General features: G+C 39.4%; 1 pseudogene; it reads right to left on the minus strand.

The window, feature by feature from the left end:
- Nucleotides 1-22,872: 22,872 nt before the first annotated feature.
- LOC149195824 (uncharacterized) lies at nucleotides 22,873-23,546 on the minus strand (annotated as a pseudogene).
- Nucleotides 23,547-27,923: the final 4,377 nt, after the last annotated feature.

Below are 27,923 nucleotides of genomic sequence, written 5' to 3' on the forward strand. Positions count from 1 at the left end.
TTTAGGGGTTAGAACAACACTTTTAGGGACTTAGGAGCCCTTGGTTTATGTACATTTCATGCTTGGGGTTGTAGTGCCCAAAACACTCCTCAAGATTTGGTTCACATGGAAATCAATCCACTGAGCTATGGGATAGTAGGTATGGTCATCTACATTATAAGGTCATCCCTACTCTTAGTCAATTGGTTCATGGCATACTTGTGTAAATTTGGAATCCCTAAATCACTTTTGTAGCAACTAATTATATTTCTCCTACTGAATCAAGTTATTTATAGTATTATACAGTAAATATCGAAATAAATACAACTACAACCTTCACAACTTAAATAATATGTGGAAACAAGAACTGAGCAAGAAAGAAATAGCACACACAAGTGACACCGTTGTTTTTGGACAAATGTCCCCATAAAAAGCCAATGTGGGAAAACTGGTGCAGTAGCTGAGGGTTTGTATTATTATGCAATAATTTCTGAATATAATTATTCATATGCCCAAACTGGCAATCCTATACAAGAATATAATTGGACAAAAAGATAGTGAGACAATCTCACCCTGTCATTGGGAAATTCGACACTGATTTGTGCTAGAGATGAGCCTCTGCATTGTTTCTGCATAGTACGACATCACTCCCACATAGTTACTTCATCATTGTTTTTGGGATTGCGTTGCACCTTTTCTCGATCCTCTGCTCGCTAGAAACTTCGGCCCTCCAGCCTCCCGCTCTCATACCCCAGCTCCGACACTAGATCTCAATTGTTCCCTAGCAAAAATACGGACTCCCTCTGAATCTTTGCATTGCCACAATGTAGCTCTACATTACCTCTGCGTGGCCTAACGCTGCCTCTCCTAACTAATCTCTGCCCCCTCTACCTTTCACTCTCTAGATCAGGAAAACTTCCTCCATAAATTATCCCTACCCCTCACTACAAGAAATCGCCTCGGTCACCTTCTCTGGCAACTGTTGTGCTTCTCTCTTGAGAAAATTGATCTCTTATCTCTCACACAATGTATTTTCCAAATTCCCATCAAGTCTCTTCTTATAATCCTCTCGTTGATCAATCAACAACCTAGATTAGATTCTAATCAATGGCTCAGATCATTTTGAATTTATCCTCTTCTTCCTCTAGAAGTTTCACCCCCAGTTTAATTAATACCCTTTAATTATTTTAATTTCCTAAGTTTAGACTTAGGCATCCATTAAAAATAATTAATTATTTTAATAAAATTGTCTCCAAACAGAATTTTCCAAAATTATTTATGGGTATTCAAGAATACATGTGTCCTAGCCTACCTGCAAATTTTGAGGCTTATATCACATCCATTGCTACCAGAAATCAACACTCCCTCTTAGCGAGGAGTGTACTCTAGTAATGCAACCTTCTGAAGCATCACCTTGACTTTGTAACATCTCCCTCTAGGATGTTGATGGATGACATCACTTCCAACCAACTACTATGCAAATGATGCATATGTGTTGTCTTTGACTCTACATGCTACTTCCAACTGCATCTGCACTGCAACCTTCTCCAACTTTTGTTGCTGCAACTACAACAATTGCAATAAAAAAAATCTGAAATATTGAACAAGTTGTGTTTAGCATGATGCATATGTTGTTGGAGTTTTGACTGTTGCTAGTCTCTGTGATGACCCTATGAAGCTTCTACGTTGTTGTTGACACTACACTGTGTCAACTACACTGCTGCCAACTCTAGTCCGTGTTGCTCAGTCTCTTGCTCTCCTAACCACTGCAACTGTCACTCTGACATTCCTCTACACCATATGACACTGGTCCATCCTGCTACTTCTAATATGGGTTTCCATAGCAAGGTATTGTTCCAAGAGGTGGACTTGTCAAGGACCCTGCCCATCTACAGTACTAGATCACCCCACCTCTCCTCTGGAGGTATCTGGGCAATCATGGTGAACTTCTCCTTCTCAATTTTTGTGGTTTCAGCGCACGGATTTTCTCATTCTTGTCCTTTTTCTTAATAGGACACTATGTAGTGTCGTGACCAAATTCACCACACCAGAAATATTTGAGCTTTGAGATGTCCTTCTTCTTCCTTCACTGCTCCTACTGCCCCTTCGATGCAAGGGATGCATTCTCCTCCTCCTCCTTGGGCTTCATCCCAATATTTTTTCTGCCATCAAGTTTGAACTTGACTAATTCTTGCCTCATCTCTTCCTGTCAATGAGTGTCCCACATCCCTTCCCAATCTGACAATTTCTCTTTGCCCATGATACTCTGGAAAAATACTTTCCTTCTTCTGAGATTGAATTTAGGACCAACCTCACCATCTCGATGGCTTGAGGTGCTAATCCTACAACTTCCAATGAGTCTCGGACCTCCTGAAGCTTTGATAGGAATGGATCAATGAATTTCCCCTTCTGCATCCTCATGGATCTCATTTTCTCCTCCAAGTACATATCCCACTGCTAGGAAGATCCTTGATACAACATAGCCAAGGCATCCAATATCTCTTTGGCAATCCCTTGGCCAACAATGTGACATACAACATGATCCCTCACTCCATCGAGGATCAAGCACTTGGCCTTCACCATTTTATCCTTGTACTTCTTGAGGCTTCCATATCTGCCAACAAAATGTCAAACTACCTCCTCTCTCCTCTACGTAGCTGCTAGGATAACCTATGAACTCCCTACTGGAGTTAGTAGATATGCTCCTCGTTGTTGCTTCTCAGCAATTAAGAAATAGGATTCCTTGGTTCAGAATTCATTGAGGAAGAAATTCACTCAAAAAGTGTCTCCTTCCTTCTTCTGGCATTTTTCTACCCCAACACCTGCTGCAGAAAACTGCACCTCCCCTGAAGACTACTCTATGATTCTCCCTCTGCCACTCACAAATATCGATCTAGAAATATTACCTCTCTGTCAACTCACTCAGAGATAGATCTTCCTCGAGAATCTTGCACTCCTGGCCTAGACTGCATAATCCCTCTAGGGATTTGATCTGCTACCTACACAACACTTCAATCTCCCTCCTTCTCTTAAATGCTCAACTCTTTCAGTCTACTCTCTTTCTTCACCTACGCTCTGATACAATGTGAAAATTCAGAATCCTTGAATCACTACTACATCAAATGATTATATTTCTCCTACTGAATCAAGTTATTTATAGTATTATATGGTAAAAATCAAAATAAATACAATTGCAACCTTTGCAACTTAAATAATATGTGAAAACAAGAATTGAGAAAGAAATAAATAGCACACACAAGTGAAACCGTTGTTTTTGGATAAATGTTCGTAGAAAACCCAAATTTGGGAAAATCAGTGCATGAGTTGAGGGTTTGTATTATTATGCAGTAATTTTAGAGTACAATTCTTCAGATGCCCAAACTAGAAATCCTATACAGAGATCTAACTAGACAAAAGGATAGTGATATGGTCTCACCTTATTGCTGGGAAAATCTGACATTGATTTGCGTTGGAGATGAGCCTCTGCACAGTGTCTTTGCAATGCTGCATCACACCCACGCAACTACTACATCATTGCTGCTGGGACTTCGCTAGACCTTCACTCGATCCTCTACTTGCTGGAAACTTCAGCCCACTAGCCTCTTGGATCCAGCACTATATCTTGAATGTTCCCTAACATAAATATGGACTCACTCTGAAGCTCTACACTGCCACACCATAGCTCTACACTACCTCTGTGTGGCCCAACATTGCCTCTCCAGACTACTCTCTACCCTCTCTACCTTGCACTCCAGACTAGGAAAATTTCCTCCGGAAATTATTCATGCCCTTCACTGCAAGAAATCAATTCGGTCACCTTCTCCGGCAACTATTGTGCTGCTCTCTTGAGAAAATCGATCTCTGATCTCTCACACAATGTATTTTCCAAATGCCCATCAAGCCTCTTCTTATAATCCTCTCGTTGATCAATTAATAGACCATATTAGATTCTAATCAATGGCCGAGATAATTTTGACTTGATCCTCATATTCTTCTAGAAGTTTCACCCCGAGTTTAATTAATACCCTTTAATTATTTTAATTTCCTAAGTTTAGACTTAGGCATCCATTAAAAATAATTAATTATTTTAATAAAACTACCTCTCCGTGGAATTCCCCAAAATGATTTCTGCATATTCTAGAATACATGTGTCCTAGACTCCTTGCAAATTTTGATGCTTAGAGAACATCCGATGCTACTATAAATCAACCATCCACAATATGAAGTTAGATCATGAAGGTGTGTGCAAGGGATGCTCCAAGAAAGCCATTTTTGAGTAGTGAAACTATCTCTACATTGTAACATTCATTGATGACCATTCTAGAAAGACATGGCTTTACCTTGTCAAAACAAATGATGAAGTATTTGAAAAGTTCAAGGATTTTAGGTCTGAAGTGGAAGCCCTAACCGAAAGAAAGATAAAAAATCTAAGGTCTGATAATGGTGGGGAATACACTTCTAAGGATTTGATTGCATATTTTAAAGAAGAAGGAATTAAGAGGGAGCTCATTGTTCCCTATTATCCCGAAGAAAATGGAGTGGATGAAAGGAAGAATAGGTCAATTGAGGAAGGCATTCGAACAATTCTCCTTGATCAAAACCTACCAAAATTCTTATGGGGAGAAGCGGAAATGACAATCGTGTACATTCAAAATATAGTTCCTCGTAGAATTCTTAATAATATAACACCTGAAGAAGTATTCACAAGAAAGAAGCCAAGTGTGGATCACCTTTGAATCTTTGGAAGTCCATCATACATCCATGTTCCAAAGGACATGCGAAATAAGTTGGATTTTACAAGTATCAAAGGAATATTCTTTGGATATAGTCTCTCCTCAAAAGCATATAAAATATACATTAAGGAAGGAATACATATCGAAGTAAGAAGGGATGTCATATTCAATGAAAATAAAGCATACAAGAAATCAAATGATATATCTATTGATTCTGATGATGAATAAGTTCCAATATTTGAAGAAGAATATGATCATCATGAAAACCCTACTACAGATCTAGAAGAAGAAGAGGGACCAAGTGAGCCTATTCAATCTGCGGTCATGCAAACCACAAGGGAAAATCCAAATTGGTTAAAGGCTACATTAGAAGATGTTAAAGGACATGAAGTTGTGAAAGGAACCTTTAGGGAAAGTAAGAGACCAAAAAGATATTTTGGTTATTTTACATATGACAAAGTTAATTGAAGCTGAACCATCTACATCCAAGGAAGATGCCCATCAAGAAGTTTGGAAGAAGGCGACGGAGGAATAATATCAATCTATTCTTGAAAATGGGGTTTGGGAAATCGTTTCTAGACCTAATGACAAATTGGTTGTAACCTCCAAATGGATCTATAAGATCAAACATGTTGTTGATGGAAGTATTGACAAGTATAAAGATAGATTCATTACAAGGGGTTTCTCTCAAAAGGAAGGTATTTTTTATGAAGAAACCTTTGCACCCACAACAAGGTACACTATCATTATATCTCTTGTTTCATTGGTTGCTACAATGGGTTGGAATATCCTTCAAATGGATGTGAAGGCTGCATTTCTGAATGGGACCATTGATGAGGAAGTGCATATTGAACAACCTGAAGGATTTGTAGTTAATAGCATGGGATCTCATGTTTGCAGACTTAAGAAGGCCCTATATGGTTTGAAGTAAACTCCTAGGGCATGATATGAAATAATGGATGCATATCTACTTAGACTTGGGTTTGTAAAGAGTTATGTTGATCCAAATCGTTACATCCAGGTTGTTGTTGGAAAATCAAAGTAGTTATATTAGGGTTTGATTCTCCTTTCTTGATAATTACTTGTGAGTGTGTTGGCTTCTTTTACTTCTTTATTATCTTATATTTCATCAAGGAATTACCATATTATATGTGTATGAAGATCACAAAACAAGAGACATAAGATATAGGCACTATGCTAGGAAAAACCCCCCTCAAGGGGAAAACCCAGTTAAGATAATTCTTCCTTTCAATAGTATTCTTTGATACTCTTCACCCTAGACCAAGACCATACCTTCCCTCTACACCAAGTCATCCTTCCAGATCTTTGACCCCTTCCATCAACTTCGACTAGGCAACAACTTCTGGCAACAGGCAGATTTCAACAATTACGAAACTTATGAGACTTCGACCTCCCAATCTAGAGAATGAAATAGAGAGAAAGAGGCACCAAAAGCTTGATTTTCTTCCTCTCCTTAGACTTCCCCAAACTCACACTTCTTTAAGGTTCCTGACAACAAACTTCCCACTTCTCCAACTATTCTTGAGATATCAAACTAGCTTGAAAGATGATGCTTCAAATGACTTCGAATAGCTTGTATTTATAGGCTTCTTTTGGGTAAAATTAGGGTCCTGAGGCCAACTTGATGTGGAGGATACATAAATCATATTTGACTCAATACTATACTTTTTTACATGATTCACAATCCCAGGAAGGGTCTCTTTGAATTTACAACGACTCTATAAACTCAATATTAATCCTAGGAGTCCACAATGGGAACTTTGACTAATATAATGTTGACCCAAGCATGAAATCCATGCTTTAATAATTCATTGTTACAATAGTAAAATTATTTTCTTTATTCTTTTAACAAGTGTATTACATGATGACTCAAGTAGATTAATGAAGACTGGACATAGTTACATTTTCCAACAATCGTGAATAATGAGCTTGTCATTATTCTATTATATGTGGATGATCTATTCATTATAGGTGTGGAGAAAATAATTCAATAATGCAAGAAGGTGTTAGCAGCTGAAATTGAAATGAACGATCTAGGACTGGTTCATTATTACCCTTGTCTACAAGTATGGTAGAGACCTCAGAAAATATATTTAGGACAAGGTACAATCACTGTGATGTTTTAGTCTAGGAGTTGTTATGATCTCATGGATGAGTAGGAAGCAATATCTCGTTGCTTTGAGTAGCACTAAGGAAGAATATGTGGTTTCATGTGAAGTAGGAAAGGAGTTTTTTTGGTTAAGGAAGCTTCTAATAGACTTGTTCAAGAAGTCTTTGGGTCCTACTGTGATTAATTGTGACAATCAAAGTTGTATGAAGATGTTTGGAGATCCCGTGTTTCATGCTAGAATAAAGCATATCAATAATAAGTTCCACTTTATTAGGATCCTAGTGCAGGATGGGATCATGAAGTTGGAGTATGTCTCGACAGATGAATAGGTAGCAAACATACTAACAAAGGATCATCATAATAAGAAGTTTGAGTATTTAAGAAGCATGCTTGATTTATAAAATATTATTGATTATATTGATGATAAGAGATTGGAAGAGATTTGTTGAGGCTTTGCAAGTGAAGCATTTCCTGGGAGGACATCAAGGCGACACTTTGTGTTGATGTCTAGATCCCAAAGTATGGAGGGTGGCATGGGTTGTAGAGCTATGACCATGGATATACACCTAGGTCCCTGGGTTGGTGGTTAGCAAGTAAGCCTAATGGCACCTAGAGAAGTTGAAAGCTTGAGTCCACCTTATTCCCACTTAGATAGATTTCCCTAGTTAGGAGTATAGTCTGTTGTATTGCGGTTCCTAAACTATTGAGAGACTAATGGATATAATTCCCTGGTCAGGAATCTATTCCATGGAATTGTGGTGCTTAAGCTCTTCATTGTTGATATAGTTTGATATCTTCCATTGCATTTGTATATTATGTGTTAATGTCAGTATGTTCATACTTCCATCAAGGATCAAATCTCCTCTTTGCATTTTCATTTTAGGTGTCTCATGCTGACTTTTTTATCATTCTACTAGGTCTACTGATGGTTTTATTCTTCTTAGAAAATCAAATTTTCCCTCATGAGGTACATTTGCTGACCCATATGCATGTTGCATTCAGTTATGGTTTCAGTTATGTTATTTTTAGAGTCAAGGCAGTTATGTTTCCATTAGGTCTTACGGTTCATTTCCAAGGTCAAAAGCATAGTTTCAAGTGTAAATAAAGGGCAACAAAGGTATGAGGAAGACCAATAAAAAAAGAGTGATTGGTAGGAGGTCATAGTTATTGTACAAAAATCTTATTTCACTGATGTAATTTTCATCTCAAAAACATGTTTTTGAGATGAAAACATAGTATTTTAGTTGATTCATATTTTTCTTTGATGTAATTTAAGTCATTTCATGTAACAAGTCTTCCCATAAGCTGCCCAAGCATTTCTCCTTGTTTCAAGTAATGAAATCCACTGAAGAAATCAGTTCAATCAAAGCATCATCCACCTAAAAAGAGACAAAGAAAGAAAAGCATTAAACAGAGAATTGAAGATAAAGTAAAAGTTCCAAAAAACATTATAAAGTGGGTTTTTTCTAAAGAAAAATAAAAATCACCCTCTATATAAGATTTCAAAATCCTTTTTCAAAGTCATCATATTATTTTGACAAAGAGAAAGAAGAGAGTTGAAGGAGAGAAGGGAGTTGAAGAAAATTGGTGGTTGAGCAAAGTGGAGGCGATGCGCATAGAGCAGGAAGCACTGCACATAGGACAGATTGTGGAGGCGCTACAGATAGAGGAAGGAGCATTGCACATACAGACAGAGCACTCTGCATAGAGCCTATGTGTCAGTGCATTTTTACACGGCGCTGCACATAGAACCAAAGTGCTGCACACCTATACAAGGAGTTGCACATAGGGCTAGCAAACACCAAGACCACCCTATCAACCATCTAAATCACTCTTTTGCTACCTAGAGCCTCTAAGCAAGTAAGTACACTCCTTGAACCATCCTCCCGACACTCATTTCACGATTTTAAAGTTTGTTTGCTATTTAAATTTTCAAACCCTAGGTTGTCAAAAAACCCTCCCTGCTTACCATATCCCTTATTCCCACATTCTGTTGTCAAATCCCTCCACCTATCCCCTATACCCTAATCCCCCAAACAAAATCCCTACACCTATCCCTTTGATGAGCCCCAAAAATGGATAATTATATGGGCTCATTCAGCCTCCTAATTCGACTTAATCCACCATTCTCATTAGTTTATTGCATGGTTTTTATTATATTTATGCTAATAGAGTGAATTGAGTTAGTCATTATGCCAACAAGTATAATGGATGCTTTGTGCAACTTTTTGGTCAATTTTTAGACAAAATCAAAGGTTTTAATGAGCACTTGGAAGCCAAATTCGTGGAAGAACATGGGAGAGGATTTGTAGGAAGGTGTCCCCTTCATTTATGGGCCCTTACCTCAAATTCTCCACCATCAGCTCGGAGTTCAAGGGCCACCACATCAATTATCACAAGGGCATCCAAGCAAGGGCTAGTAAAGGTGCTGTTAACTACAAGTTTTGGCAGCCGAGTTCCTAAAGTTTAGGAGAGTTGTTGGGGTCATCAATTTGTATAAATAAGAAGGCTTAGGGCCTCATTTCAGTTAGTGACTTTGTAGGCAAAATTTAGCTAGTTGGCAGTTCGATTTTAGTCATTTTTTAGGCAGTAGGTTAGCTCTGCATTTCAGCACATTTTCAAGCTTTTCCTTGTGGACAGTTTTTGATGTAACTATTATTTCTTGAGAAATAAAGATGAATCTAGATTTGTACCAGCTCTAATCTCTCTTAGGAGGCTGTAGCTCTTGGAGTTGGGCCCAACCCAAGTGCCCAGTACCTCCTTTGTTTACTTTTATGTGTTTTTGCTGCATTCTTAGAATAAAATATGCTATTTAGATTTAAATCTTGTTTTGTTGTTTAGGTTGCTTGTGATAATTAAAAATGCTTTTCATGTTCAGATTGATTTGGATAGGTTAATAACAGAGAAGATCTTCAGAAAAAGGCTTTCAAGCACCTCTGATCTCACCTCTCCCTCAGTGGGACCATGAGCTGGGACCAAGGTGTCCTTACTGCCACCAAAAACACTATTTTTGCTTCAACATGCAATTATTAGTGTTAGATTCTCATTTGCAGAAGTTGATACCAGTTGTGATTACATGCTCAGGTTCATGATTTCTTAGTTTGCATAGCTACTTCACATGATTTCGTTGCAAGTAAACTGATGTTCATTTTCTTTGCTGTTATTTAGGACAGATTAGGTTAAAGTAGCTAGGTCCTTGATTTTCCGAGTCTTTGTTTGTTCAGTTTAAGAAATAGCTTTTAGAGCACCTGTGATACCTCCTCATCTATCCTTACCCCATCCATGCAACCTGCTTCATCCTCTAACTCAGATTCTTGCCTCTCATTTGCCACGTTTTCTCACTTTGCCCTAGTTTCTACATTCTTGTGCATCATTGCTCCCTCCATCCTTGAACAAATCCAATCACTCCTTAGCCTCATTCACCAGGTCCTAGACCCCTTAACATCCTTATCCAACCTCCATTTCCACTTTCCCACCATTTTTCCTCCATCAACCCTCTTAAATCCTCTTTTCGGAACATCTTGTAGAACCCCTGCAGACTTCCTGTAGAAGCTCACGAAAGCGGTTTCTTGATAGCCAAACTCTGTGAAACTCTCTGGAAGGGTGCTAGGGACCCCTTAGGCCCTCTTCTAAACTTCCCAACCTCCTGCAAGCATTTCATCTCGTCAATCCACCTCTGCACAGTCACAAACAAGTTAAAGCACATGCACAATAATTCTGCCAACTTACTCAAAAATACAAAAATATGTTTCCTTTCAGATTTCACTTCAGAAGTAGCTTAGTCACATGAATTTTACCTTTCTAAGAGTCAATGGCATTCCTTTATGTAGCTTTCATCATTTTCTTGCACCAGTAGGGTTAGTCGGTAAAACTAGGGTTTGCTAGGGTTTGCATTTCCTTTCCGCTTTCAATTTCTTTCTGCAAGTAGATTAGCCTCCTTTGAGTTAGCTTTCGTCCATCAGTTAAAATTATTCTTCTAAGAGCTCATAGAAGTTGGATTAAGCTCCTAGAGGACTTGTGCCAGCTGATCAAGTGACAGTCGCAGCAAGAGCTAATACTTGTGCATACATCACTGTCGCTTCCAAGTTTGTTATGAACTACTGGGTTGATAAAAGTAAAGAAGGGAGTCCCAGGAGTTGCAGTATTATTGCTGCAATACTGGGGCCCACAATCTTTTTGGCGTCGTTGTCAAGGAAGCGTCAGAGTATTGGTGATTGCTGCTTTTCTTCTATTTTCTACTACAACCTTCTGCTAAGTAGTTTATTTCATTTCCATTCTGCAATTTCATTTCTGCAAAGGTAGATTAGATCTTTTCCGCTTTCATAGATTAGCATTTCAATTCCACAATTTCCATTCTGCAAGAATAGATTAACATTTCTATTCCGCAATTTGAATTCTGCAAGCATAGCCTAGCATTTCATTCCTGCAATTTCATTTCAGCAAAATAGATTATTCATTTCCTGCTTTCATTTCAATTCTGCATATTCATTTCAGCAAGATCAATTTTAGTTAGCTGCAGTTCAATCTATTTCAGTATTGCAGGTACAAGCAGAAAAAAACAAAAATCAACCAAAAATATTTCCTTTCATGCCTTGTGGGAGTAGAGATAATTCAGAAAAATGATTGCACAACGCCCCCACTGCTTCACACAACCAACCTTCTCTCTTCTTCGATGGCTGTGATTAAAGAACCCTTAGGTGGACAACAAGACATATTTGAATAACCTCAAGAGGAGAAGAAGAAGAAAACATTCCTCTGGTGCAAATGGCTGCAAACAGAAATGTTGGGAGCAGTACCTTATCCAAAAACTAATTTTCAAATCAGATGGAAGATTTCAAGAGCGAGATGAGGCAGTTTCTTGCGATGCAACTGGATACCTTGCAGATCCAAAGGAAGCAAGAGGAAGCCAAGAGGGTTTTGGCCATCTTTTGTCCCAGGTGCACTAGAAAGCATCCTAGAAACGAATGTCCATTACACTCCATAGAAGTGTGTTTTGTCTGTGAAAGAAACCATCCTATGAATCAGTGCGCTTCCTTGCCCAGACTTAAAGATGCATATCAGAAGGTCAAAGGAGCCATTGAATCACTCTATTATATGAACCAAAGGAGGCCACATGGACCCATACCCTACCAGCAGGGAATACAAGGGACATCACAGACCTATTACGACCCCTATGAAGCCACTTCCATGCCTTCTTGGGGTCCCCCTACTCATATTTCCTGGTCCACACCCCCTCCTTGGTCATATCCTCCTCAATACCATGCTTCTCCAGTTGCTCATTCGTTTCACTCTTATACTCAGCCACAACCTCAATGGAATGCACCTCATCTGGGGTGGAGGCCCCAGTACAACTCTCCTCCCACTCATTTGCCTCCACCACCTGCCCAACCACAACCCCATCCACATCCATCTCAAAAATACACCTCCACTCAACTACCCGTACCACCATTTCCAAAACCATACAATGGAGTAGCTCAACCCAATTGTAAAGCTGAGGCACAACATGTCCAAATGACTCCTCTTGAGCTCAATGATCTTCACCATAGCTCAGGAAGAGTATTGCAAAAAAGAGATTATCTTGAAGGCATTGAAGGACCACATCCAGCAAAAGAAGATTCAAAAGAGGAGATCAAAGAACCATGGGTTGCACTAGATGAAGAGAAGACATCAGAATCAGAGATCGAGAGAACTCCCTCATGGTTACCATCAAATCCTCCATGTATTCAAGAGAAAACTCAGCAAAAAGAGGAAGATGTGAAGGTGATGATAGAAGAAGATATGGAGAATGATCCAGATCAGCAAAAGGACCAAGGATATCAGAGCTATATTGAGATATGGTTCCAGACGGTCACTAAGTTGCAACAGTACTCTCTTCCTCAGCTATGTTTGATCCCTTCAAAGTCAAATCATTTGGTCTCTAAAATCCGGATAGCTGTCAAAGCATGCATTTCAAGCCTCCACATCATCTTGTCTCTAATCTCGATGTGCACATGGCTCCATTGGAAGTATTCTTATACTTGAAAAGGATTTTGTTTTTCAAGTAGGGTAGGGTAGAGAAAAAATAAAAAATGAAAAAGAAAAATGAAAAATAAGAGGAAAATAAAAATCTAAGGTTAAAACCTCCTCGGAGGCACCTCAGATTGGCTCATTGATTGAAAACCTCCATGACGTGGTTAATGGGTTGGAAAAAAGAGAAAAGAAAAAAGAATAAGATCCTTGGTGAAAAACTCCCTTGGAGGCGCCGAGGGCAGAAAATTAGGGTGAAAACCTCCATGAGGCGCCCTAGTTGTTTTTCCAAAAAAAAAGAGAAAAAAGAAAAAAACAGGCCTAATCTTTGTGAAATAATTGCAGGTTGCAAGGAATACATTGTAGGTAAGGAGGGTCGCGCAAAACAAGGATAGGGGTCCGTACCAGGCTACAGGACATCCCTACAGACACTCCCTCCATGACCACTCGCCTTTCCTAAGATTTGATCACATTCAGGTCGAGATTCCACCTTCTACAGGAAGTTCTGGGCTTTCTACAGGAAGTTCTGGGCTTTCTACAGGAAGTTCTGTATTTCTACAGGAAACATCCTGTAGAACCTTCGGGCAAGCCAAAATCAATTTTGGAGGGGAATCTGAATGTTGGAATCTGTTTTTTAGGCCTGCAGCCACCCCTGTTTCCACCCATCACCATATGGCACCCTGTTCCATCTCTTTACACCTCCATCACCCACCTGGTTATGTGTTCCTGCACAGTCATACAAGAAACCCTGTTTGCCTCAGATTGATAGCAAGAATTTTTTAGTGGCAAGTCAAATAACAAAGTCTCACACACCCTACCTGTCCAAGCTCCATCTAGACTCTGCATCAACGAATTCCAAGTCTGCATTATAGCCCAAGCTCATTTTTCTTACCATGCAAAAAACTGTAGAATGCTTGGAAGCAAAAATACATAGTGCTGAAATTTGTTTTTTCTCTCATGTGAAAACCGTGCATCCATTTACAAAACCCTTTTACGGGGAGTTGTATAAGGATGATGGCAACATGCCCAAGCAATTTCAGCCAATCCCGGTGCACGATTTCCAAGAAATAAGCCTCCATTACCTTCATCCATTTTTGCATTTTCTCAATATCCATGCATCTGTTTCAAAACCTGTTTCATGGGGAGATGCATATAGATGATAGTAACCTACCCAAGAAGTTTCAGCCAATTCCAATGCACGGTTTCTGAGAAATTGACCTTTGTAATATTAAGCCATTTTCAGTTTTTCTCGAAATCTGTGCATCCATTGATCGCAATTTTGCTATGGGAGGTGAATAATGATGATAGGAACATGCTCAGAAAGTTTGAGATCGATCTGGTCTATCGTTTGGGAGCTATGGAGAAAACAAGTTGTTGTCTTGTGAAAATTCAGCGTCAACAACATGAGGGTGCAAATCCGAACGTTGAAGCCAGCTCCTGCAGCGTGGATCTGGCAAGAGGATACCTGCACAAGAAAAACAACCATGAATCAGCAACCAAACCATCATGCAGCCACATAAATAAATGCAGCAGCAAAAAGAACCTCACAATAGCCACATTTGACTTCCATGTACGTGACTAAACTCGTTCCTCTGATTGCATGAATATAATTTGAGAACTGCATGAACAATGAGATGGTTGTGGTTAAAAAAATCGGTGGCTATTGTTGGCTACTTGAATTGTTTATTGATTAAACAATCAAGTACCACATTAATTTGTCAACCCGGGTGTTATCACAAAATCAAGCACTAAAGGCTGCTAATCAGTCAGACTCTGTGTAACTATTTCAAACCAGACTTTTGACTAAGGCTTAGCCTCCTTAGCCTGAGAGGGCTCTCTCAAAGGGGTTACTGATTTAAAATATTGATGAGATGGCTAACTCTTGCAAAGTAAATTTAACATATGAATTGGCTGGACAGACCTTACAAAGATTTCCATTGGGCTCATGGAGTTAATCATTATTTCAGCAAACTATAAAACCACTCATTCATGGAAGTCAGGGCATGTAATGTTTAAATACTCAAGACACCTCTCAAATAAACCTCAACTTACAAATACACACAGGAAATTAGAGCAGCAGAGTGAATTCTGAGTGATTGTGTATCTATAACGCTGTAAAACATAAAGGATAAAACAAAACACATATATCTTGAGCATCTGAAACAATGTATGAATCCTGAGAAGAAAAAGCAGTCATTTGTATTACTGAAAACAAGTTCTTACATAAGCCAAAATAAACTCTGTTTCTCAAAAACATCCCACACCCCTTACATAGATGTTTTAGCTATATATAAAGCTCTTCTACCTAACTGAGGTTCCTCGTCTAGCGTGAGGGGAACTCACATTCTGCCTATCATGACACCTGCTAACATTTGAAATTAACTAATAAATACAGCAGACTACAAATTGACAGCTCTAAAATCCTAAAAAAATTAGGATTCTAATTCGACATCATGCTAGAAATAGCATTTATTACAATCAAGATGGTGCTCCTACGAGAAAAAGGAGAAAACAGGCTCATTCTCTGACAAGTGGTCTCTTTTAGTTTGGCTGTGATAGGTGTCTGTAGTTGCTTGCTGGCCTTTAATATAACATGTTTTCCAATACCCTGAAATATAGGAAATTGCTCCTGTTTGTCAGTTCTTGGTTTGCCTCAAAATATTCGAATCCAAAGAAGCATGCTTTTATCCTTTAATTACTCAAATAAGGCAGACTGCCACATCCCTGATGCGCTGTCCATCGTTTTCAGGTACCTGTGTGATGACAAAAACCGAAGGCATAAAGATTCTTTAATATCCTTCCACCAACATGAACGGTAGAGCTGATTTTTCACGTTGATATACAAAAAGGGCACAAAATATTTTTCCACAAGCATCTAAACAAGAAGTTCCAGAACTTCTTCCTCACTAAAGCCATAGTTCATATTGATTTACTTGCAAACATGCCTTCTGAAGTAGAGGTTTTTATTACTTCTTGATGGTACCCAAAACCTGCAAACTAAAGATGATCTGGTTTAGTTAAAAACAAGTCATAATCAAGCCACAAATCAATGCATCCGACTGAGGAAAGCTGCTGATACGAGAACAACCTAGAATTCTGACATGATTTAAGCATTATATCTGCACTCACAAGTCATGATTTTTCTACACTTAGACACAAAATCATGACTCTCGTGAACATGATGCTCCAACATGATTTAAGGATGCTCAAAACTCATACTATTTTAGTTTAGTGCCTAAGAAAGCTACCTCACCCCATATTCATGGAAGGTCAGTCAAGATTAAACTGGTGGATGAAATAAACAAACAAACTAGTAGCAAGTTATCAGAATAGTTCCTCAAGGGCAGCTTCTCCTCAACCAACACTGATATTCTTGACTACAAGAAAGCTGCTCCTTATACAGCACCATAGGTGAACCTTGGCACCACTGATTGTCCTTCAAACTATTCTGAAGCATCATCTTGCCCATATTTTCCTCATTTCTAACACCAATATCTGAAGCAAATTTTTCTGTCAACTGTCCAAATCGAAAATCCTTCCCCTCAGGTTTTTCTGCATCATTAAATTGCCTTCCCTTTTCATTTTCTATCAAATAATTCCTCTGGCCCAATAACGTTAATGCTACTCACTGGACTTCGATCATATACTGGAGGACCAGTGGAGTTTAGGTTACTGCTTCTTGAATGTGAAGAAGATAACACAGATGATAAGACTTGAAGTGATGTTAAAAGAGTAAGGCTATCGGGTAAGAAGAACCTTGATGTGGTTCTAGGATGAGAACAAGCATTGTTAGACATAGTTTCATTCTTTTCCAAATTAACAAATGGATCAAGAGCCTGTTCCGTAAGGATTCTGGACTGCCTAGGCATCTGATGATGAGATGGAACAGTGATGTTTGAGCTCAAATCTTGATTAAATTCTTTCTAAACGCCTTGTCTTTTCTCCAGTTCAATACCAAGCTGTCCCCTCTCGAAATCTATTTCTTCTTTTACCTTAAACTCTCCTGTGCTCATCTGATCTAAATGAGGTGAAAGCTTTGGCTCATGCAGAGACACTTCCCTGCTTGTGACTTGCTGATCATCATCTCCATATTGTGATACTACTGTTTTGCATTCCTGGCTGATATACCCGATACACCAATAGCATTGTTGATTGTGTTATAATGCCCGATGGACCAACCAGCAAAGAAGTTCCAGAATCTACAATAGCAGCACAATCTCCCATATCAAACTGCCAGTAACCCTTTCGAGTAACAGATGTATACTGATGTTCACCCTTGAAGTGTTCCGGATCAACACCGCCAAATAATATTTCTCCTCCAGATAATGATCTCACATTTGAGTTCATTTTGTCACATAATACACTCTCAGGCAGTAGAGGATGGCCATGAACAGTGTGGCGACCCATCTAGGCACGGGATAGGGTGTGGATTTGTCCAAGAGGTACTGAAAACTGCGCGATACATCGTTCTTCTACTGCATCGCCGGAGATGGCTTGTATAGAGAGGGAAAGAAACATGAGAGCCATTACATTCCATAACCAAATACTGCTCGGATCTTATGGAAAATAAGTTCTTTCCAACCTCTCTCGGTCTTTGATTAACGCCAGTGATGGCCCCGTCGAAGAGCGAGAATGATCTGCCCACCTCCCTGCTTATCTTGGCATTGCTCTGCGAGAATCCTTTCCACCGGTTATCATCCATGAGAATATCATAAATAACACTGGCTCCGCAATTGAATCTCTCTATTAATAATCGTTTAAATTCCTCTCTAACAGCAGGCTTTAATGAGGAATTCTTATCTACTATCTGAGCAGCTTTGGTTGATTTGGGCGGCGTCTTGTTCTGGAGCTCCTCTTTAGCGGGTCCACCGGAAGCCATGAGATCGTCATACTGCCTGACCTTTTTCAATATGAAAGGTTTCCCTTTGGACAGAAAAGCTTCTCGGAGTCGCACACCGATGGGACTGTTGTCTGTCACGGTAACTTTTGATTTCTCATTATCTTTGGCAAAAAGATCCATCTTCCAACCATAGGATATTCTTTTTTCCAGTTGCTCTGTTTCAGTCCGAATGTGAGGTAAGGTGTTGATCCGAACACACAGTTGTGACAGCATCATAGGCTCAGAACTATTCATTGACACTATCTGAGATTTCCTTTTCCTTCCGAAACTTTGACCCAGTTGAGCATCTAGTAAGTGCTAGCAAAAGAGGAACATAACTGTTCTTGGATCCACATCCAGATTTAGTTTGGGAAATATAGCGCTGTGGAGCTCTGTCAAATCCAGCCACAAGATCTGGGAATAGATCTGAATAAAATGATTTAATACACCATTGACATTTTTCTTTTGCAGGCATCCAATACTTTCTATGTTCTATCGCAACAATGGAATAAGTAGTCAAAACAAAATCATATTGAGAAAACTCGGCCACATCTTTACATCTATTTGCGCCATGATGAACCAACTTTAGTGCTTCCTTCAGCAGTGAACCGAGCAATCTCTTTCCTCCATTGAATAACAGCTACCATGGGACAAACAACAAGGGTGCTTTTAACCTGAGGTAGTACCTTGCAATCACTAAAACTGTCACCTTCAGATTCAGAACTGATGCCAAGCATACACGCAGGAACTTGAGAGCATGCCTCCTGTAAAGTGCATCCACCCCAGAGCTATTTTGCATGACAGCTGCTATGGATTCGAACAAATCCCCAATTTTGTAGCGCAACCTAAAACATGTTGTGCTGCGAAACTACAAAAAGGCTTTATGCGCTGCGGAAACACTTAAAAATTGTTACATGAGCTACAAAATAACCTAAAGAGCTTTGTGAGCGGTTTTGAAATTTTGGCATTAGAATTTTCAGTGATAACAGTGGCTCCACTTGGGATAGTGTGCTCCTGTAGTACACTAAGAACTCGCAGGTCCAGTGCTTTATCCATTTATGACAAACTGAAATTTTCTCGACAATCATCCCCTTCAAACTTTTGGGGCCTTCACCTCGGGCTTAAGCTTGATGATCACTGCAGGAGAAAGAAAACTATATCTACTGAAAAATGCTCAGTTGACCTTGAGCTTATTTGCATTTACCTACCTACCTACCCTATTAATTTCAAACTTCTTTCAGCTCAATCAATGTGAAATTTCCAATGTAGCCAATCATTTGTCTTATCTGATATTTGATTTCTTTGACTGCATCGGAGTTCAGAGCCAATATGATAGTGTGATGACCGCTGCCACTGAAATTGTCTCTGATCTTTATAGGAAAACTGAAACACTGGAGAGTAAAACTCTTCCATGTAATCAGCTATAGGATCCCAGAATACATGATCAGCTTGATTTTTCTTGTAACTTTCTGGTTGTGCAAACTGATCTTCAACAACAGTGTTCAGTTCCTCAATCGTGAAAGAGAAAGGAACCAGCATTGTCTTCTTGCGTTCTGCCATAGAAAACTTCTGAAAATAATGAACATGATTATGAAAACTATATGCCTGAATCTGACCTTCTACACCTTCAATTTCTTTCTCAATGTCCTTAGCAACTTCATCCAAAAATCTCATCTTATCCTCTGCCTTGCAGTCAAAGGATTTTAGATATGACGACAAGGACAAAGGAAAATTTTCATTTGTTTCTCCATTACTATGATCATTATTCCATTGTTTGAAACCTTGAACTGAAGGAGAGTTTGCCATCACCTCTGACCTATCTATCCATTCCTCCAAAAACATAAGCCATAAGTCTTGAAATGAATTAACGGATTTGATAGGAAAACTTTCAATCCATTGTTTACATTTCCCTTGAAGTGAATCATAGAATAACATAATGCAAACATCCTCATGTTTAACTCTAAGAAGCTGTGAAAATTCACAAAAATCTGATATATGCTTCAAAGTTAAACTCAAATCTTCTCCGTTGAATTTTGGACCATTCCTTAGAAAATATGCATCCTTGGGAAAATGATTTGGGAAACCATGAATTCCTGAAAAATCTATGCATGCATACCTTGAAATAAGAATGGTAGCATCTGGGTCCTTCATAACTCCAGTGGAATCACCATGAACCTATGAATTTCGAATTCTTCAACAATGGAGTCGCCAAGGTAGTTTTGCAGCCTCAAAAACCTTCTGAGCTCCTGCTACCTTCAGAAGTTCAGCTTCATAATTTCGGGAATGAATAATCTTCAGGCTCCCGGCAGACGCACCAAAATGTTATCACAAAATCAAGCACTGAAGGCTGCTAATCAGTCAGACTCTGTGTAACTATTTCAAACCAGACTTTTGACTAAGGCTTAGCCTCCTTAGCCTGAGAGGGCTCTCTCAAAGGGGTTACTGATTTTAAATATTGATGAGATGGCTAACTCTTGCAAAGTAAATTTAACATATGAATTGGCTGGAAAGACCTTACAAAGATTTCCATTGGGCTCATGGAGTTAATCATTATTTCAGCAAACTATAAAACCACTCATTCATGGAAGTCAGGGCATGTAATGTTTAAATACTCAAGACACCTCTCAAATAAACCTCAACTTACAAATACACACAGGAAATCAGAGCAGCAGAGTGAATTCTAAGTGATTGTGTATCTACAAAGCTGTAAAACATAAAGGATAAAACAAAACACATATATCTTGAGCATCTGAAACAATGTATGAATCATGAGAAGAAAAGGCAGTCATTTGTATTACTGAAAACAAGTTCTTACATAAGCCAAAATAAACTCTGTTTCTCAAAAACATCCCACACCCCTGACATAGATGTTTCAGCTATATATAAAGCTCTTCTACCTAACTGAGGTTCCTCCTCCAGCGTGAGGGGAACTCCCATTCTGCCTATCATGACACCTGCTAACATTTGAAACTAACTAATAAATACAGCAGACTACAAATTGACAGCTCTAAAATCCTAAAACAATTAGGATTCTAATTCGACATCATGCTGGAAATAGCATTTATTACAATCAAGACGGTACTCCTACGAGAAAAAGGAGAAAACAGGCTCATTCTCTGACAAGTGGTCTCTTTTAGTTTGGCTGTGATAGGTGTCTCTAGTTGCTTGCTGGCCTTTAATATAACATGTTTTCCAATACCCTGAAATATAGGAAACTTCTCCTCTTTGTCGGTTCTTGGTTCGCCTCAAAATATTCGAATCCAAAGAAGCATGCTTTTATCCTTTAATTACTCAAATAAGGCAGACTGCCACGTCCTTGATGTGCTGTCCACCGTTTTCAGGTACCTGTGTGATGACAAAACCTGAAAACATAAAGATTCTTTAAGATCCTTCCACCAACATGAACGGTAGAGCTGATTTTTCACGTTGATATACAAAAAGGGCACAAAATATTTTTCCACAAGCATCTAAACAAGAAGCTCCAGAACTTCTTCCTCACTAAACCCATAGTTCATATTGATTTACTTGCAAACATGCCTTCTGAAGTAGAGGTTTTTATTACTTCTTGATGGTACCCAAAACCTGCAAACTAAAGATGATCTGGTTTACTTAAAAACAAGTCATAATCAAGCCACAAATCAATGCATCCGACTGAGGAAAGCTACTGATACGAGAACAGCCTAGAATTCTGACATGATTTAAGCATTATATCTGCACTCACAAGTCATGATTTTTCTACACTTAGACACAAAATCATGACTCTCGTGAACATGATTCTCCAACATGATTTAAGGATGCTCAAAACTCATACTATTTTAGTTTAGTGCCTAAGCAAGCTACCTCACCCCATATTCATGGAAGGTCAGTCAAGATTAAACTGCTGGATGAAATAAACAAACAAACTAGTAGCAAGTTATCAGAATAGTTCCTCAAGGGCAGCTTCTCCTCAACCAACACTGATATTCTTGACTACAAGAAAGCTGCTCCTTATACAGCACCATAGGTGAACCTTGGCACCACTGATTGTCCTTCAAACTATTCTGAAGCATCATCTTGCCCATATTTTCCTCATTTCTAACACCAATATCTGAAGCAAATTTTTCCGTCAACTATCCAAATCGAAAATCCTTCCCCTCAGGTTTTTATGCATCATTAAATTGCCTTCCCTTTTCATTTTCTATCAATAATTCCTCTGGCCCAATAACGTTAATGCTACTCACTGGACTTTGATCATATACTGGAGGACCAGTGGAGTTTAGGTTACTGCTTCTTGAATGTGAAGAAGATAACGCAGATGATAAGACTTGAAGTGATGTTAAAAGAGTAAGGCTATCGGGTAAGAAGAGCCTTGATGTGGTTCTAGGATGAGAACAAGCATTGTTAGACATAGTTTCATTCTTTTCCAAATTAACAAATGGATCAAGAGCCTGTTCCGTAAGGATTCTGGACTGCCTAGGCATCTGATGATGAGATGGAACAGTGATGTTTGAGCTCAAATCTTGATTAAATTCTTTCTAAACGCCTTGTCTTTTCTCCAGTTCAATACCAAGCTATCCCCTCTCAAAATCTATTTCTTCTTTTACCTTAAACTCTCCTGTGCTCATCTGATCTAAATGAGGTGAAAGCTCTGGCTCATGCAGAGACACTTCCCTGCTTGTGACTTGCTGATCATCATCTCCATATTGTGATACTACTGTTTTGCATTCCTGGCTGATATACCCGATACACCAATAGCATTGTTGATTGTGTTATAATGCCCGATGGACCAACCAGCAAAGAAGTTCCAGAATCTACAATAGCAGCACAATCTCCAGCACAGAAACCTGTTGATTGATCATCAAGGAGGAAGTCTCCCATATCAAACTGCCAGTAACCCTTTCGAGTAACAGATGTATACTGATGTTCACCCTTGAAGTGTTCCGGATCAACACCGCCAAATACTATTTCTCCTCCAGATAATGATCTCACATTTGAGTTCATTTTGTCACATAATACACTCTCAGGCAGTAGAGGATGGCCATGAACAGTGTGGCGACCCATCTAGGCACGGGATAGGGTGTGGATTTGTCCAAGAGGTACTGAAAACTGCGCGATACATCGTTCTTCTACTGCATCGCCGGAGATGGCTTGTATAGAGAGGGAAAGAAACATGAGAGCCATTACATTCCATAACCAAATACTGCTCGGATCTTATGGAAAATAAGTTCTTTCCAACCTCTCTCGGTGTTTGATTAACGCCAGTGATGGCCCCGTCGAAGAGCGAGAATGATCCGCCCACCTCCCTGCTTATCTTGGCATTGCTCTGCGAGAATCCTTTCCACCGGTTATCATCCATGAGAATATCATAAATAACACTGGCTCTGCAATTGAATCTCTCTATTAATAATCGTTTAAATTCCTCTCTAACAGCAGGCTTTAATGAGGAATTCTTATCGACTGTCTGAGCAGCTTTGGTTGATTTGGGCGGCGTCTTGTTCTGGAGCTCCTCTTTAGCGGGTCCACCGGAAGCCATGAGATCGTCATACTGCCTGACCTTTTTCAATATGAAAGGTTTCCCTTTGGACAGAAAAGCTTCTCGGAGTCGCACACCGACGGGACTGTTGTCTGTCACGGTGATGTTGATGTCGGGATTTTCACCCGCCCCGGCATTCTCGTCGGCAATGTAAGGCAATTCCACTCGGCCACTTACCTTGGCAAGGGTAACCCCCTGGGCATCCTTGGCCTCGCCCTCCCAGAGGACCTTAACACTAATCTCGTAGCCCGGAATGATTTTCCCTTTCCGGATATTAACATATGCCTCTCCGTCCACCTTCTCCATTCACAAAGCTGCTGAATGCCCTCATTACTGCCAGCCTGGGAAAATTCGAACTTGGCTTCAGGCGCACTTCCAATGGGTGCAAGAGTAACTTTTGATTTCTCATTATCTTTGGCAAAAAGATCCATCTTCCAACCATAGGATATTCTTTTTTCCAGTTGCTCTGTTTCAGTCCGAATGTGAGGTAAGGTGTTGATCCGAACACACAGTTGTGACAGCATCATAGGCTCAGAACTATTCATTGACACTATCTGAGATTTCCTTTTCCTTCCGAAACTTTGACCCAGTTGAGCATCTAGTAAGTGCAAGAAAAAGAGGAACATAATTGTTCTTGGATCCACATCCAGATTTAGTTTGGGAAATATAGCGTTGTGGAGCTCTATCAAATCCAGCCACAAGATCTGGGAATAGATCTGAATAAAATGATTTAATACACCATTGACATTTTTCTTTTGCAGGCATCCAATACTTTCTATGTTCTATCGCAACAATGGAATAAGTAGTCAAAACAAAATCATATTGAGAAAACGCGCCCACATCTTTACATCTATTTGCGACATGATGAACCAACTTTAGTGCTTCCTTCAACAGTGAACCGAGCAATCTCTTTCCTCCATTGAATAACAGCTACCATGGGACAAACAACAAGGGTGCTTTTAACCTAAGGTAGTACCTTGCAATCACTAAAACTATCACCTTCAGATTCAGAACTGATGCCAAGCATACACGCAGGAACTTGAGAGCATGCCTCCTGTAAAGTGCATCCAGCCCAGAGCTATTTTGCATGACAGCTGCTATGGATTCGAACAAATCCCCAATTTTGTAGCGCAGCCTAAAACATGTTGCGCTGTGAAACTACAAAAAGGCTTTATGCGCTGCGGAAACACTTAAAAATTGTTACATGAGCTACGAAATAACCTAAAGAGCTTTGTGAGCGGTTTTGAAATTTTGGCATTAGAATTTTCAGTGATAACACCGGGAAAGTCCTTTTATTTCAAAGGTGACCTCGTACTGTATGTACTTAATTCTAAAAGCAGTAAAAGCTGTAGTATACACAATTCTATCTTCTGTCAAACTCCTTACTCTATGTTATAGCAGTTAAAATATATTGTAGAGATGAAATGAAAGCAGTTAACTAAGAATACAATTCTGCAAAGAAAAATAATGGCTGCTCTGTTAGCAGAGGATTAGGACCCTATCTTCAGGGTAAGGATGTTCAACACCTGCCCCTGTAACCAAATTGCCAACACACACTGCAATTTCTAATCACCGGTGAAGTATTCTTTTACAATATCAAGCAATTAACAAAACAGAGTATCAACAAAAGGAAATTATCAGAGGTAATGCTACAGAATCCAAACAGAGTATCAGCAAAAGGGAATTATCAGAGATAATGCTACAGAATCCAAACAGAGTATCAGCAAAAGGGAATTATCAGGGATAATGCTACAGAATCCAAACAGAGTATCAGCAAAAGGAAATTATCAGAGATAATGCTACAGAATTCAAACACACGCACACACCAACATAAAATAAATGGGTGAATCTTATGAAGAAGGTGGGCCCTGTCCCTCTCACAAGATTCCCCAGAATACAGATGCCGGATTAGATGCTCAGAACAACCTTTTATTCATCTGCCAAAATGTCCAGTTACAATGAAAATTCAGACTTGCTTTTGTTTTTCAAAATTTCCCTTACAACTTGTTTTCTTTCTTCTCCCCCCCCCCCCCCCCTTAAGAGGAGACATCTATTACAATAGACCGTCATGGTTCATTCAGTTTAACCTTTTTTTCAAAAATAAGAAATCCATCCTTGTTACAGGATGCCGTTACAACTGTGGGACGGTGTATTCTTTCTTGGGTCTCTTACTGTTACACAGGTGGTAAACAAACCTCAACCATCTTCTTGGAATCCTCATGCTATCCTTTGCCGCTTCACCATTGTTGCTGATTTAGTAAACTCATGTTGTTCCTGGTGTTTCAACAACTGTAACTATGTTTTACCCTTTCTGGACAGTTGCTGATCGTGCTGTGTCAGCATGGAACTCTGCCGATCTTCTGATAGTTGTTGTTTCCGCTTGTCATTTCCGGTGTTCCAGTTGTTGCAAAATAACGTTTTCCCTGCTTTAGATAGTTGTTGTTGCTGGTGTTGCAGCAACTGCGTAGTTGCTGTTTCTGGTGTTGTAGCAACTATGAACTATAATTTCTGCAGACTTTAGATAGTTCAACGGTTACTTAGCAACTTGGTTAACTTCTCCAAAGATTAATTATAAAGATAACATATGTAATGAATGATTAAACATATAGTAATGAGGAGAGTTGCTTCATACCTTGGAATGATTAGGTCATTATATAATCAAAAGCTTTCGACTTATGGACTGAAGAGGGTAATACTATAGCAAAAATACAAGGTCAAAAGTGGTCAATTTGGAGTCCTAACATCCCCCCCAACTGAAACGGTTGCATGTCCTCATGCAATGGTTACTCTGAATCTGAGTCGAAGTACTGGGATGAACAGTGTAAATTACTGATACAGTAGCTATGGAAAGTGTTAAAAAACCTGTCTCTAAACCCACAGACAGTCTCTAGTTGCTTCCATGCTGCCACCTCTTCCTTTCTGGATGATCTAAACTGACCCTTGTATTGTTGACCAGATAACCATAAGAGGGGAAATTTAAATCTGTAGCCAATCCATTTTTCAGCACATTGTTCCATACATCTAACATAGTAAGGTACCCTTGAAATTGCTGCCTGTAGATTAGGGGGATTGTAGGGATGATACTCTTGTCTTTCCTTGGGACAGTTTTCCCAGAATACGTTGTTGGCTTTAATAGCCAAAGGTGCCTTTGTTTTCACATAGTGTTGGCAATCTCGCAAGACCACTGCTTGTAGTTGCCGAATGTGATCAGTCATTCCAGGTTCACTTAACATTCTTTGGTGCTGTGCAATGAAATTAGCTGCATTTTGGGGTTCAACCCTAATCCAAAGGAGGCAGTTCTGTTCATTGTGTTGTGCTGAGATGAAAGCGTTTTGCCAAGTGAGTTGGTTAGCTAGAAAGGAAATGAAAGCTCTGAGTTGTATGTCGCCAACAAGAGGGAGTATATTCATTTTTCTGTCTTCAGACATAGCTTCATTGTGGAGATAAAGCTCACACAACAAATTTTGATCATTCTTGGGTGCTTCTGCAAAGGTTTCAATAAATTGTTCTGATGTGATCACCTGATGAGGTCTACCATCTCTAACTGCCTTTATCTGTAAGAATGTTAGTCGTTCCCTCAAAAATGCTGCATAGTTGAAGGAAGGTTTTCTTGTAGCAAGTATTCTTTGAACCAAATCAAAGATCTAGGACAGTCTGGCTTTTAGTTCCTTAATTTCTTTGTACTGAGCTCTAGACTGCTCAAGTGCTTCCCAATTCTTATATGCATAATTGAACCAGATTCCCTTTTGCTATTGGAATGCTTTCCCTTGTGACAGCTCATATTCTTTCCACCATATTCCCTTTAATTCCTAAAAACTAGCGGTCTCTATGCATGCATCACTGACAGAGGGAGATTCAGTTTGTGTATAGGCATCAACAAGAATTTTCTGTTCTGTGATAATTGGAGTAGGTCGGGGTGGTTCAATGTCTTCTTCTCCATTTCCTGTTGATTCCTGTGTAACAACCAATTCTTCTTCCTCTTGTTCCATAACAATTTCGGTAGGCCGGGGTGATTTTATGTCTTCTTGGTCATTTGCTGCTGATTCCTGCATAACAGCAAGTTCTTCTCTTTCTTCTTCTGTAATTTTTGGGGAGCCTGCTGGTTCTTGTGTTATAGCAAGTTCTTTTACTTCTTTCTTTACACTTTTTGGAGATCCTGCTGGTTCTTGTGTTACAGCAGGTTGATATGTTTCCACCTGCATTTTTTTGGAGAGCCTGTTGGTTCTTGTGTTACAGCAGGTTGCTCTATTTCTTCCTACACAGTTTTTGGAGAGCCTGCTGGTTCTTGTGTTGCAGCAGGTTGCTCTGTTTCTTCCTGCACAGTTTTTGGAGAGCCTGTTGGTTCTTGAGTTGCAGCAGGTTGCTCTGTTTCCTCCTGCACAGTTTTTGGAGAGCTTGCTGGTTCTTGTGTTGCAGCAGGTTGCTCTATATCAGTAGAGGGTTGTGGTGGTTCTGTTTTTGCTTCTGCAATTTGTGTAACAGCAGGTTCTTTCATTTCAAATACAACAGCAGAAGGTTCTTGAATGAATCCAGTCACTGGTACTGCAACTATCTTGTATCCTGCTTGAGTGTAGAGCTCACCACACTTGGCGCACATATACTCACTCTCTTTACTCTTCTCTGCTGCAGATGCTACCTATGCTAAAATGTGCAGGTTGCGTTCATTTTGATAATCTTCTTTGA

This window comes from Pinus tabuliformis, chromosome 2_2 (assembly GCF_031772625.1).
Source record: "Pinus tabuliformis cultivar Carrire ecotype Pingquan chromosome 2_2, CPIR1, whole genome shotgun sequence".
Classification (NCBI taxonomy): domain Eukaryota; kingdom Viridiplantae; phylum Streptophyta; class Pinopsida; order Pinales; family Pinaceae; genus Pinus; species Pinus tabuliformis.